The sequence below is a fragment of the Nycticebus coucang genome, chromosome 2 (assembly GCF_027406575.1).
Source record: "Nycticebus coucang isolate mNycCou1 chromosome 2, mNycCou1.pri, whole genome shotgun sequence".
NCBI classification, from domain to species: Eukaryota; Metazoa; Chordata; class Mammalia; order Primates; family Lorisidae; genus Nycticebus; species Nycticebus coucang.
This window is the reverse complement of record NC_069781.1, coordinates 56,849,788-56,862,116: the sequence shown is the minus strand read 5'-3', so window position 1 is coordinate 56,862,116 and position 12,329 is coordinate 56,849,788. Positions and strand designations below refer to the sequence as shown.

At 40.3% G+C, this 12,329-nt stretch overlaps 1 pseudogene; it reads right to left on the bottom strand.

Moving 5' to 3' along the window:
- Nucleotides 1–441: 441 nt before the first annotated feature.
- The window catches only part of LOC128596669 (presenilins-associated rhomboid-like protein, mitochondrial), a 73,962-nt pseudogene continuing 62,074 nt past the window's right edge, over nt 442–12,329 (bottom strand).

The following is a 12,329-nucleotide window of genomic DNA, read 5'->3' as shown; positions in this document are numbered from 1 at the left end:
ACTCATACTTGGTGTTGTCCTCTTGCATCTCTGCTGAGGAATGGATGCTCTGATGGCCTTCAAGAGCCACCAAGTAAAAATGGTTCCACCCCTGAGCCTGCAGGCTGGCAGAGCTTGTAGGCCTTCTCTCAGTCACATCTAAATATCTCTGAGTGATTCAGCCTTACTATAGATCATGTTGATACTGGAGACCTCACTAAGACTCATGCATATTCTTTTTTTTTTTTTTTTTGCTTACAAACTAGAGACATAAACCTTTATTTCATAACTTTGTCATAATTCACTTTTTGTAAGACATAGACTGCGGAACACAGTATAAATCTCTGGGAGGCCAGATGCCAGTATCTTCAAAGCAGGAGCATGGACACAGTCACTCCAGGATCCAGGCACTCCTGTGGCTTCCAGACAGCATGGCCCAGATGCACTAATACTGTCCAAGCCCAATTTTACTTAGAGCCATCTCTTTTTTTGTAGCCATTAGTCCTCACTTCATGCCAGATTTTCACTAGAGGCTCTCTATTCTTCCAAATGAGTTAATGACCATAAGTAACATACCATATTCCAAAGAGAGCTCCCCCAAGATGTGCTGCATGATCAAAAAATTTCCATCCCAGGATCATCCCCACTGTATCCATGGCAATAATGGCTTTTAGGGCATTCTCTGCTGTGAAGGTGAACAGCATGCATATGGACCATGGACCCTTGGATATGGACTAAGTGATGGTCCATATCTTCCTGTGGCAATTTTACACACATAACTGACAAAATTGGAAATAACACCTGCAGACAGATACACTGCCATGAACTGCTCTTGACCCAGAATGTTCACTATGCTGGAGGAGAAGCTCCACAACACATACATATTTGCTGCCATATAAAATAGGGAGAAATGACTGAATGTTGACAGAAACATTGGAGAACAAAGGACCTTCGAGGCCAGATTGGATGTGAAATATCTGATCATTGTTCTCTGTAGAGAAGGTACTCTCTGTACACAGAATACAAAGACATCTGCAACTATGATACCTGTCACAGTCCGCTGGCCGTCACTAAGGTTATTCCACTACTTGTTAATCTCCTTTCTGAAGCCTCCTTCTTTCTGTGGTTTTATGCTATCCAGCCAATCAGCTTTTATACCATCAAAATAATTCTGGACTCTGGATTTCAGTGATTCATATTGCCAAATAGCAGCTGATCCAAAAGCACAGCCTGAAAGTACAGATGTTGGCATGGATATAGAGAAAAGGGAACACTTCTGCACTGCTGGTGGGAATGCAAGCTAGTACGTTCCTTTTGGAAAGAAGTTTGGAGAACACGCGGGGATCTAATGTAGACCTGCTATTTGATCCTGCAATTCCTCTACTAGGTGTATATACAAAAGACCAAAAATCACTTGGCAACAAAGATATTTGCACCAGATTGTTCATTGCAGCTCGATTCATAATAGCCAAGTCTTGGAAGAAGCCCAAGTGCCCATCGACCCATGAATGGATTAATAAATTGTGGTATATGTGTACCATGGAATACTATGCAGCATTAAAAAAAAGATGGAGACTTTACCTCTTTTATGTTTACATGGATGGAGCTGGAAAATATTCTTAGTAAAGTATCTCAGGAATGGAAAAAAATCCAATGTACTCAGTACTACTATAAAACCAATTTATAATCACTCACACTTTCATATGAGAGGTGATTCAGAACTATAGCCCAGGATGAAGGAGGGAATGGGAGGAGGATGGGAAGGGAGGAGGGTGGTTCGATAGAGGGAGGGTTAATGGTGGGACACATCTATGGAGCATATTGCAAGGGTACCAGTCAGATCTATCAAGTATTGAACACAAATGTCTTAACACTGTAATTAAGTAAATGAGGTGAAAGATATATTAATTAGTAGGATGAAAGCACTCTAATTTGTTCAAATAATCAACACATTGAATCCCACAAAGGCATAAAAGTATTCATGATCTATGTATATATGTGACTTCATAATAATAATAATAATCATAAAAGCATAGCCTGTAAACCCAACAGTAAAAAACAAAGGTTTTACAAGAGTCCTTATAGGATAGGTAGAAAGATAAAAGACTGTTTCTTCCACTTCTCTTGTACGATGCGCCACTTGTCCCTGTGTCTGATCTTCGAGGTTTAACCTTCCGGAGTGCTTTTCAGAATCCACATTTTTGTTGAACGATGAGGTTAAACCTGCTTCCAAGCAGCTGCAACGGCGCTAGGGCCGCATTGAGCACCTCCCGGCTGCGGCCGCCCACTGGCAGAGCCTGGCAGCAGCCCCAGCCTCGCTATGCCCAGCTTTGCCACACTACCTTCCCCACATATTCTTCATCTATATCTTACCCTGAGATACCTAACCCAGTCATTTGATGCCCTGACCTAAGGCTCTGGGGTAGACCCACTGCCTACAATTCAGCTCCCTTCAGTCTCTGTAAGGATGTGCAGGCAGCCTTGAGTTCCTTATCTGCCTTCCTTGCTACCTGTGCCAATGAGATGTACCATTTTCCTTGGCCAAAATTGAAGTAGATGCCAGTGAGGCAAAATTCTGCAAAGCCAATGTGGGAGATAAAGATACAGGAAAAGCACAAGAGTCCTACATTGTCTTCTCACTCTGCTTCTTTCTCCTCTTCTCCAACATCTCCAGAGCTAGAGGGAGCAGATTTCTACCTTTCCAATTCCTCAGCACCAGCACTATTCAAATTGAAGCCCAGCCATTGTGACCTCAGACAGGAGGCTGCCCCCACACAAGGCTCCGGTTCCAGATTGCTCAAGACTGCTTGCTAGTTCACTGTGGAGTAAAACACCATTGGCGTCAATCTCCTAGCCATGGCTTGTCACTGTCTCACAAAAAGATACACACAAAAATTAAGATTAGAGATGGCGCTTGTGACTCAAAGGAGTAGGGCGCCTGCCCCATATGCCAGAGGTGACGGGTTCAAACCCTGCCCTGGCCAAAAACTGCAAAAAAAGACAAAAATTAAGATTAAATCTTTAGATACATTTGTGGCAATGTGGCAGAGTAATTTCTTTTTTTTTCCTGTCATATGTTAATAATTTAATCAACAATGAAGGATTCAGATTGGGTAATTGCTAAAAGAAAATTCATTTTACGTTAAGGAAAACAAAGTTCAAAGAGGTTTGGTCATGTGTAGTCGAAAGTAAATCTTAGTTCTGTATTTTTTTTTATTGAGCAACAATAACAATAATAATGCCAAAAAAGTAACATTCACATTGTCAAATAAGAGTATGTCTAACATAGAATGCTTTAACTCTGAGGTTCAGTATGGAGCCATCAGTTAACTTCTTCTTATTTTTTTTCCAAAGTCTCAAAAAATAGACAACTAATATTTATAAATAAAAATAAAAGATAATTTCAAAAAAACAGATCATGCCAAATCTTGTAGACAATAGAAAAAGAAGAAATACTTCAAAATCATTCTACTTCATCTGGATATACCTGATACTAAAATTGGAAAAAACATATTATTATAAAAGGGAAATTACAAACATATTTCACTTGTAAATGAGGATGCAATATCTTAAACAACATCTTCACAAGTTGAATTAAAAATTAATATTCAAGTAATGTACTCTGGTTGAAATTAAGTCCAATCTATGTGAGAATTAGTCACTATTTTCTTTTCTATTTTTTTCTTTTCCTTTCCCTCACCCCCTCCCTCCTTCTCTGCCTGCTCTCCCCTTCCCCCACACCCCACTATGTCATTAATTGTCCTCATAATCAAAGTCAAATACCTAGGATTCATACTTCTCCATTCCTCTGATGCTTCACTAAGAATAATGTGTTCCACCTCCATCCAGGCTAATTTCATAACTGTTTGATCTAACTAAAAAGTTGGCCTTTGCTTTATGTCCTTTTTTTCTACTTCATTTTCTTATAATTCACTTTTATTGTATTTTACAAAATCATGGGTATCAGATGTATTGGAAATTCTGAAAAACTGGTTTGAGTTGGGAGACACTGTCCTCATCATATCCATTCAGCAAGACTCACGATGCAGATCATAGGTAGAAAGGGCATTCTCTTGCACAGACTATCTTGTGCCCCACAACCTCCCTATGAAGAAATATGAGGTGAGTCCATCAGACTTGAATCTGAATTTGCCACAAAAAATTGATGACATCTTTTTTGTTGCAAAACTTGGGTTTTGAGATTATTTTCAAGTTGTAAACAGAGCTAAAATCTAATTTGACAATCAAAGGTGTGCAAGGACTGTGTTCTGTCCGACACCCTTCCCCTGAAGCACTGAAACACATTGTTTCAAAAAGTGAGAATCCCTAAAGAAATAAGATCTGTAGGATAAGGAGAAGACATATTAAAATAGGATCCTGAAGTTTCTGATATAGAAAGAATTGGTTGCAGAATGGCCTATTTCAAGAAACTCTGAAAAGAATGAAAAGAATGCTTTTCATAATTTTAGAAAAAGCCCACATCACCAATCAATGTGTTCCTGATTTTCGCAAGAGAATAAAATCTGCAAAAAACCATTAACACTTATATACATTTCGCAATACCTGCAACAAATGTTGGGTTTCAGTCTTTTCTAGTCCAAAAACCAATGAAAAGAATGTGTAGACCAACCACATTTGAACCACAAGCTGAATGTCATTCCCTAGAGAAAACTCACAGGGCTGGGATGACTGAAGCAGTTCTGGCAGTAAGTGGGTGAATATTATTGCCTTTAATATTTAATTAAGCTTCTAGCTGAGCACGCTGCTGAAAGCATCTCTAAAAACTAGCCTAACATCATTAATCTAACAAAATAAGAGCTAAATTAGGAAATAGTAAAAAGCTACAGTTTTCTTATTGTACTTACCTACCTCAGTGATAATGTTGATTCTCCTTGGAATTAGTTTCCTCTATCACCACCCAGTTAAAGAAAAGCTGAATTGTGCTTTAACGTAATTGTCTACAGATTGTCTTGTGCCCCACGAGCTCCCTGTGAGTGCCTTTTTGCTGTGACCCTTACAACCACCCTCCTTCAGGGATCCAACCTCCTTCAGTCTGCCTGCCAGGCCTGGTCTCAACTCCAGTCAAAATAGGAAGGATCTGATATGGCTTATCTACCCAAGTTGAAGAATTAACCAATTATACTTTAGTGTGACAGTTATTCTATAAACCTCTTAAGGACTACTGTCTGCCTTTGATCTGTCATTGTAGAATGGGAGACCTCTTTTTTTTTTTTTAGTAGACTTCAGATAACTGCAAACCACAGAGGGTCTCTCTCATTTGAGAGGAGAGAAACTTCTCTTCAAGGACACTCTCTAGTCTCCCCCACCCGGATGGTCCTTGCTTCCTGAGCAGATGCCATGCTGTAAGTGATAAGTTAAGAAGATACTGTCTTTCCTTAGCCCTCAAGTAGGGCTCGGTCCTCTCACTTTAAAAGATGACATAGTTAATGTATTCAAATACATTCACATTATACATTAAATATATTATATGTAATTATGTTGACTAATTCAGTTATAATTGACTCATTAACATACTGTCACATTTTAAAGGAATTTGTTTCATTTGGTGGTTTTATTTATTTTATTTATTTTTATATATGTAATTATATCAATGTTGTAGTTTTTCTGTCTTGAATGCCAATTTATTTTTAGATCTCAAATATTTTCATCACTTTTCTTGGGTTAGGTTCTCTAGAAGCAGACCCTCATAGGGTGAGATGAGCATTCGTGTATAAGTGGTTTATTACAGACATTTTCCTAGAAGAAAATGGGACAAGACTGGGAGGAGGAGAAGCCAAGCAGGGGTGTGATTTCAGATGGTCTCAACCTCAGCCTGGTTCTGTAGGGAGCTCTGGAGCATAGGTCACACTGCAGAGTTTGTCGTACTCTTTAAGGCAGAGCAGCCACGCTTTGTACCCTGTACACTGTATCAGTCAGTTATTGGCTAGCAGCTGATGGATAGGAATATTCCCAGGCACTTCCCTCCCTGGTAAGACACCTTACCTACCCAAAGACAGTCCCTGTCAGAGGCAAGGGAGCCTTTAGCAACAGAGAATACAGAAACTGGAGGAAGAAGGCACAGCGCTGGTGAAAGAAACTAGGGAGGGGGCACCTGGGACTTCTCCTTTCTGTCTCCAACCTAATCCCATTTTCTTTTTTAAAATTGTCAGATTAATATATGGGTACAAACGATTAGGTTACATTGTTTCCGTGTTAGGTAAAGCCAAGTTGTAAATATGGCACACCACCTAATCTCATTTTCATCTTTCCCTTTCCTTCTTCAGCTAAAAGACATTCTGAGAATTGTTGGGAGTATCTGATACACTTGAAGAATCTGTTATGTCTCCAGTTTAAACAGAACAGATACGTGTTTGGGTGTTCTATCTGGTAAAAAGGAAAATAATTTTTTTTTTTTTTTTAGAGACAGAGTCCCACTTTGTCGCCCTCGATAGAGTGATGTGGCATCACAGCTCACAGCAACCTCCAACTCCTGGGCTAAGGTGATTCTCTTGCCTCAGCCTCCCAAGTAGCTGGGACTACAGGCGCCTGCCACAACGCCCGGCTATTTTCTGTTGCAGTTTGGCCAGGGCTGGGTTTGAACCCACCACCCTTGATATATGGGGCCAGCACCCTACTCACTGAGCCACAGGCACCGCCCAAAAGGAAAATAATTTTTTAAATGATTATTTTTTAATATTATAATTTCACATTTGCTATAATTTCACATTGGTCTTATTTTTACATTGGTTCTTACTCAACAAAAGTTTCCAACATTTTAGCCCTGAGTTGTTCTAACTACTCAGTTGTCTGGATCCAGGTCTAGGGATGCTGAGATCCCGTTTATAATATGCTTGCACTTCTAATTGATTCCTTTAAAAATGCAATGCTTAGAAATAAATACACAAATAAATAAAAGTGCAACACTCAGTTACAGGTGTAAGGCTTTCTACTTCAAAATGTATATGGATGTAAGAAACTATCTTGTCATGGGAGGGAGACTTTAATGAAAAATATATTTTCCTGCTCCAGGTAGTGGTCTGATATTTTTTGTAAAAAATTATCTGGAAATGTAAATGATATCTTTTTTTTTTTCCTTTGAGACAGAGTATCACTATGTTACCCTGGGTAGAGTGTCATGGCATCACAGCTCACAGCAACCTCATACTCTTGGGCTTGAGCAATCCTCTTGCCTCAGCCTCCCAAGAGGCTACAATCTGGGACTACAGATTGTTTTTCTATTTTTAAGAGACAGGGTCTCACTCCTGCTCAGTCTTGTCTCCTGAGCTTAAGCAATCCTCCCACCTCGGCCTCCCAGAGTGCTAGGATTACAGGCATGAGCCACCACGCAGGCCTGTAAATAATATCTTAATTGGTGCTCAGAGGAGAACGAAAGAGGGATAAGAGCAGTTGCCCTGTTGGGAGAGTCTTTTCGCTGATGTTTAAATATGCGAGTACATGGTGATTATAAAAAGCAACTGTCGGGCAGCGCCTATGGCTCAACGGAGTTGGGCACCAGCCCCATATGCCAGAGTGGTGGGTTCAAACCCAGCCCCAGCCAAAAACTGCAAAAAAAAAAAGCAACTGTCTCTGAGTGGATTCCACTTTTCAGCCGGCAGCTCATCCCCTTCTTGCTGATACTTCAGGCAGATGTCTTCCACTGCTGCTATTTCTCTCCACATCAGTTTGCTTTGGGTGATGCAGTTGACACTAAAACTAGAGAGTTCTATGAGAATTACCACATTATACTCTTTTTGCTTTAAAATAAACTCCTCGGAGAAAAGATCTGTTGAGAAGGAAACTGTGGCAGTGAATAAGGCATCTTGTGGTCCAGAATAGAGTACTTGGTGACACACTGCAAGCGTGGAAGGCAAATTTGAATCGGGAATACTTCGCTACCCCATGAGGGCATATCTCTGCCTTCTCCAGGTGGCTGTTTCCTTCAGGAATCATGATTTACCAGGGGCTTATTGTTGGCTTCTGTACCATGGCAGTGAGTTCAAGGCCTTAAATATACCATATTTAAAATCTTCTGGTTCTTTATTCCTCCTGTGAGTTGAAAGTCCAAGGCCTTAAATATATCATTTTCTTTCTACAGGCAAACTCAGTCAGATGTAGTTGACTCACCCTAAAATCTTTGTAACCACCATTGTTACAAAGCCATCAGGTGAACCCTGCATTTGATCATGCACATTCTTGCTCTTCACCAGATCACACCATCACCAGAGATAATTTGATAAATCATGACACTGCTGCATATCACCCATTACCAGGGTGCAATTTGTACCTAGCAAGGAGTTCATTCATGTGTTCGTAAAATAAACCAGCAATCCTGGTTTTAGAATCTTCTCTGGAAGGTCTGTTTCCTAAGGCTACCCTTGGTACCAAGTACTGTATCAGCCAGGGTTCTAGTGAGGGAATACAGACTCAAAACAGGGCAGAGAGGGTGGATCAATAAATAGGACATTTAACAAGAGCCAGTAACCAAAAACATATTTATATTAATATTTATATGAAAGACTTCTCATTGGTTCTGCTGCTCTTTCTTGGGCATGTATGCACAAGTCTTTCTAACCGTTGCTTCTCTTAACCACAGTTATAGCTCTTGACCTTTCATCAATATCAGAACAACTAGACTTAACGCCTGGCTACACTTCTAGATTAAGAGTCTAATAGAATGAACACTGCAGAAGTCTCTGGTGTTAGCACCATCACCTTAAAAACTGTGTACCCAAGAGCTACTTATTTGAGGTTCAGGACATACTCTACACATACATACCTAAATTGTTCAGTCTTTACCACATGGGATGTTGCTTGGCCTAACATGATGGGACAGGCATAATGGGTGTCAGGAGAATCAGAAAAATGTAGGGAGAATAGAGTCAAGGAGAAAAAGAAACAGCATAAAACTTTCTGCCAGAGTTTTCATTCCAGACATGGTAGAAACTGAGACCTACCTTCATAGGCTTTGGTAGTCAAAGCAAACTTTGGGTGAGTGCCAAGAAACCTTTGACATGTGAATTGGCAGCCTCTGTTATTTCTGATTCAGCATAATTTCTTATGCTGTTTGGCATGTATTTTAGGGGTATGAAGCACAACAGCTCATGTCCCTTTTAAAAGAGAAAAGACCTTATTTATAGACTGTGACAATTTATTTTAGGATCAAGAAGGCTGGCCCTTACCCTTTTCCCCAAAAATAAGACATCTTCCAAAAATAAGACGTACTTACAGGAAAAATAAGACGTCCCCTGAAAATGAGACCTAGTGCATCTTTGGGAGCACACCTTAAAATAAGAACTGTCTTATTTTCGGGGAAACAGGGTAGCTATCATGGGCCACAGCTGGGCAGCTCAGAACTTTGAGGGTGGGAGAGGGGAGATTTCTCAGCCCAGGTCTTCCTGTGAAACTACCCTACAGGCTCCTGCTTAGGAGAATCACAGTTCTACCTGTGCCTTTTTCCCATGCCATTGCCTTGACAGGGATGATTCTTCTTTACTTCTCTAGATCCAAATCAAGTGCCCAGCGTTTAACACCTTCTAATCAACGGTATTAGTGACCAGTTGATTGCTTCCTGAAAAAAAAAAGTAGTTCTCCAAAGGTCAGGATGTGACTTAATCTCTTTAAATTTTAAACCAAGTATTTTTCCTGATCTTGGTAAGAGTATAATCATCCTGATCTTGGTAAGAGTATAATCAACTCACATATGGATCACAGAGATGGGGCAACAGGGTGCAGATGGACTAGTGCAGTTCCTCATCTCTGTAATATTCTGAAATTTAAAATAAAATAAAAATAAATAAAATTTAAAAAAATGGGCCAGTCACAGTGCCTCAGGCCTGTAATCCCAGCACTCTGGAAGGCCAAGGTGGTAAAAATCACCTCAGCTTAGGAGTACAAGACCAGCCAGAGCAAAGTGAGACCCCGTCTCTACTATAAATGGAAAAAACAGCTGGGCATGGTGGTATGAACCTGTAGTCCCAGCTACTTGGGAGGCTAAGGCAGGAGGATCACTTCCAGCCTGGATTTGGAGGTTGCTGTGAACCAGGCCGAGGCTCTGGCACTAGCCCAGATGGAAGAAAAAAATTCTGTCTCAAAAAAAAAAAAAGTTTCTGGGTGTTTGTTCTGTTCTGCCACACCGCACTGGACCTGATCGCACTATATCTTATTCAGTCAAATTTCCTGGCCAGTCCAGGGAGTGTGAAGGAAGGGAAATCTAATCTTTGGCTTTACAAAGAATAATAATATTATTCAAATATTATTCGCGCAAATAAATATTCACTTGAAGTATCTTAATTGCAGTCGGAAGTAACTCTTGTCTGGAAGGCTTTCAATTTCCCAAGGCTTGTCGAGAACCTACCACTTGTCCAGCACTACCCTAGGCACATTATGTTTATTCAATATAACAATGAATAAAAGCAAATGAAACTCCCTGCCCTCAGGATGCCTACATTCCAGAAGAAGAAGACACACATGAATAATACACCAAATATGCAAAATAATGACGAGTAATGGAAATAAAGTAGGAAGAGGGAATGTCAGGGAGGCAAGCAGGAGTCCGTTTTAAATAAGGTAGTCCAAGAAGAGAAGTCAACATTGGAGCAAGAAGCTAAAGAAGATGGGGGTGACGGTCACATGGAGACCCATGCAGGCCTGGGGGGGAGATGAGCAAAGAGGGAAATAAGGGCGGGGTGGAGGGCGTTGTGAGCCGCCATAAAAGCTTTCTCTTCCCCACTGTGTAGGAAAGGAAAACCACTGGAGGATTTTGAGGACATTTGTGGCGCTTTTAAAAACATATATGATCACTCTGTCAGCATCACTACCTCTGCAAAGGGCAGAGGCAGAGGATCCAGTCAGGAGGTCACAGCAATGGTCCAAATGAGAGATGATGGTGGCTTTGGCCAGGGGAGAAGTGATAAGAGACGGCCAGACTTCAATTACAGTCTTTTGGCTAAAGCTGACATGATTTGCTGATGGATAGAATATGGGGTGGGACAGATGAAGAGTCAAGTTGGATCCCAGAGTTTTCGGACTAAGAAACCATAAGGCTGGAGTCTAATGTGTAAGTAGAATTACCTGGCAAAGAAACCCTGGCCAGTATCAGATGGATTTATATGTTCCTGTTTGCATGCAAAAGGACACTAACATGCAGCTGTTTACTTATGTCTTTCATAAATCATCATGAATTAACTACTAGGGTATGTCATTTAAAGGACAGGATATGGTCTGCACGCATTTATGTTTCATAGGAGTAAATACTATTCCTGTCTCGTTAATTGAGAGTTGGCATCACCCACAGTCAACTTGTGGTTGAGTCTCGCAGAGACGACTGAGTTTTGTGAGCCTTCAGAAAATAAAATGCACTTTTACCTGATCTATAATCAGGAGCTATAAAAGAGGAAATACAAACAAGGGTCCATGAGCAAGAAGTGAAACTACATATAGAATATTTTAAAGTTGAAGACTTGGTACCAAAGTAAGTTTATGTTGTTGCAAAATTTTACTCATACTATCTTTTATTTCAGAACATATTTTTTTTCAATTTTTTCTAATGTCTTTTTATTTTTTATTTTTTATTGTTGGGGATTCATTGAGGGTACAAGAAATCAGGTTACACTGATTGCATTTTTTACGTAAAATCCCTCTTACAATCATGTCTTGCCCCCAAAAGGTGTGGCACACACCAAGGCCCCACGCCCCTCCCTGCTTCCCTCTCTCTTTTCTCCCCTTCCCCCACCCCCACCATGTCCTTAACTATCATTAATTTTCCTCATATCAAAATTGAGTACATAGGATTCATGCTTCTCCATTCTTGTGATGCTTTACTAAGAATAACATGTTCACTTCCATCCCGGTTAATACAAAGGATGTAAAGTCTCTACTTTTTTAATGGTTGAATACTATTCCATAGCGTACATATACTACAGCTTATTAATCCATTCCTGGGTTGGTGGGCATTTAGGCTGTTTCCACATTTTGGCGATTGTAAATTGAGCTGCAATAAACAGTCTAGTGCAGGTGTCCTTATGATAAAAGGATTTTTTTCCTTCTGGGTAGATGCCTAGTAATGGGATTGCAGGATCAAATGGGAGGTCTAACCTGAGTTCTTTGAGGGTTCTCCATACTTCTTCCTAAAAGATTGTACTAGTTTGCAGTCCCACCAGCAGTGTAAAAGTGTTCCTTTCTCTCCACATCCACACCAGCATCTGCAGTTTTGAGATTTTCTGATGTGGGCCATTCTCGCTGGGGTTAGATGGTATCTCAGGGTGGTTGTGATTTGCATTTCTCTAATAATTAGGGATGATGAACATTTTTTCATATGTTTATTAGCCATTCATCTGTCTTCTTTAGAGAAG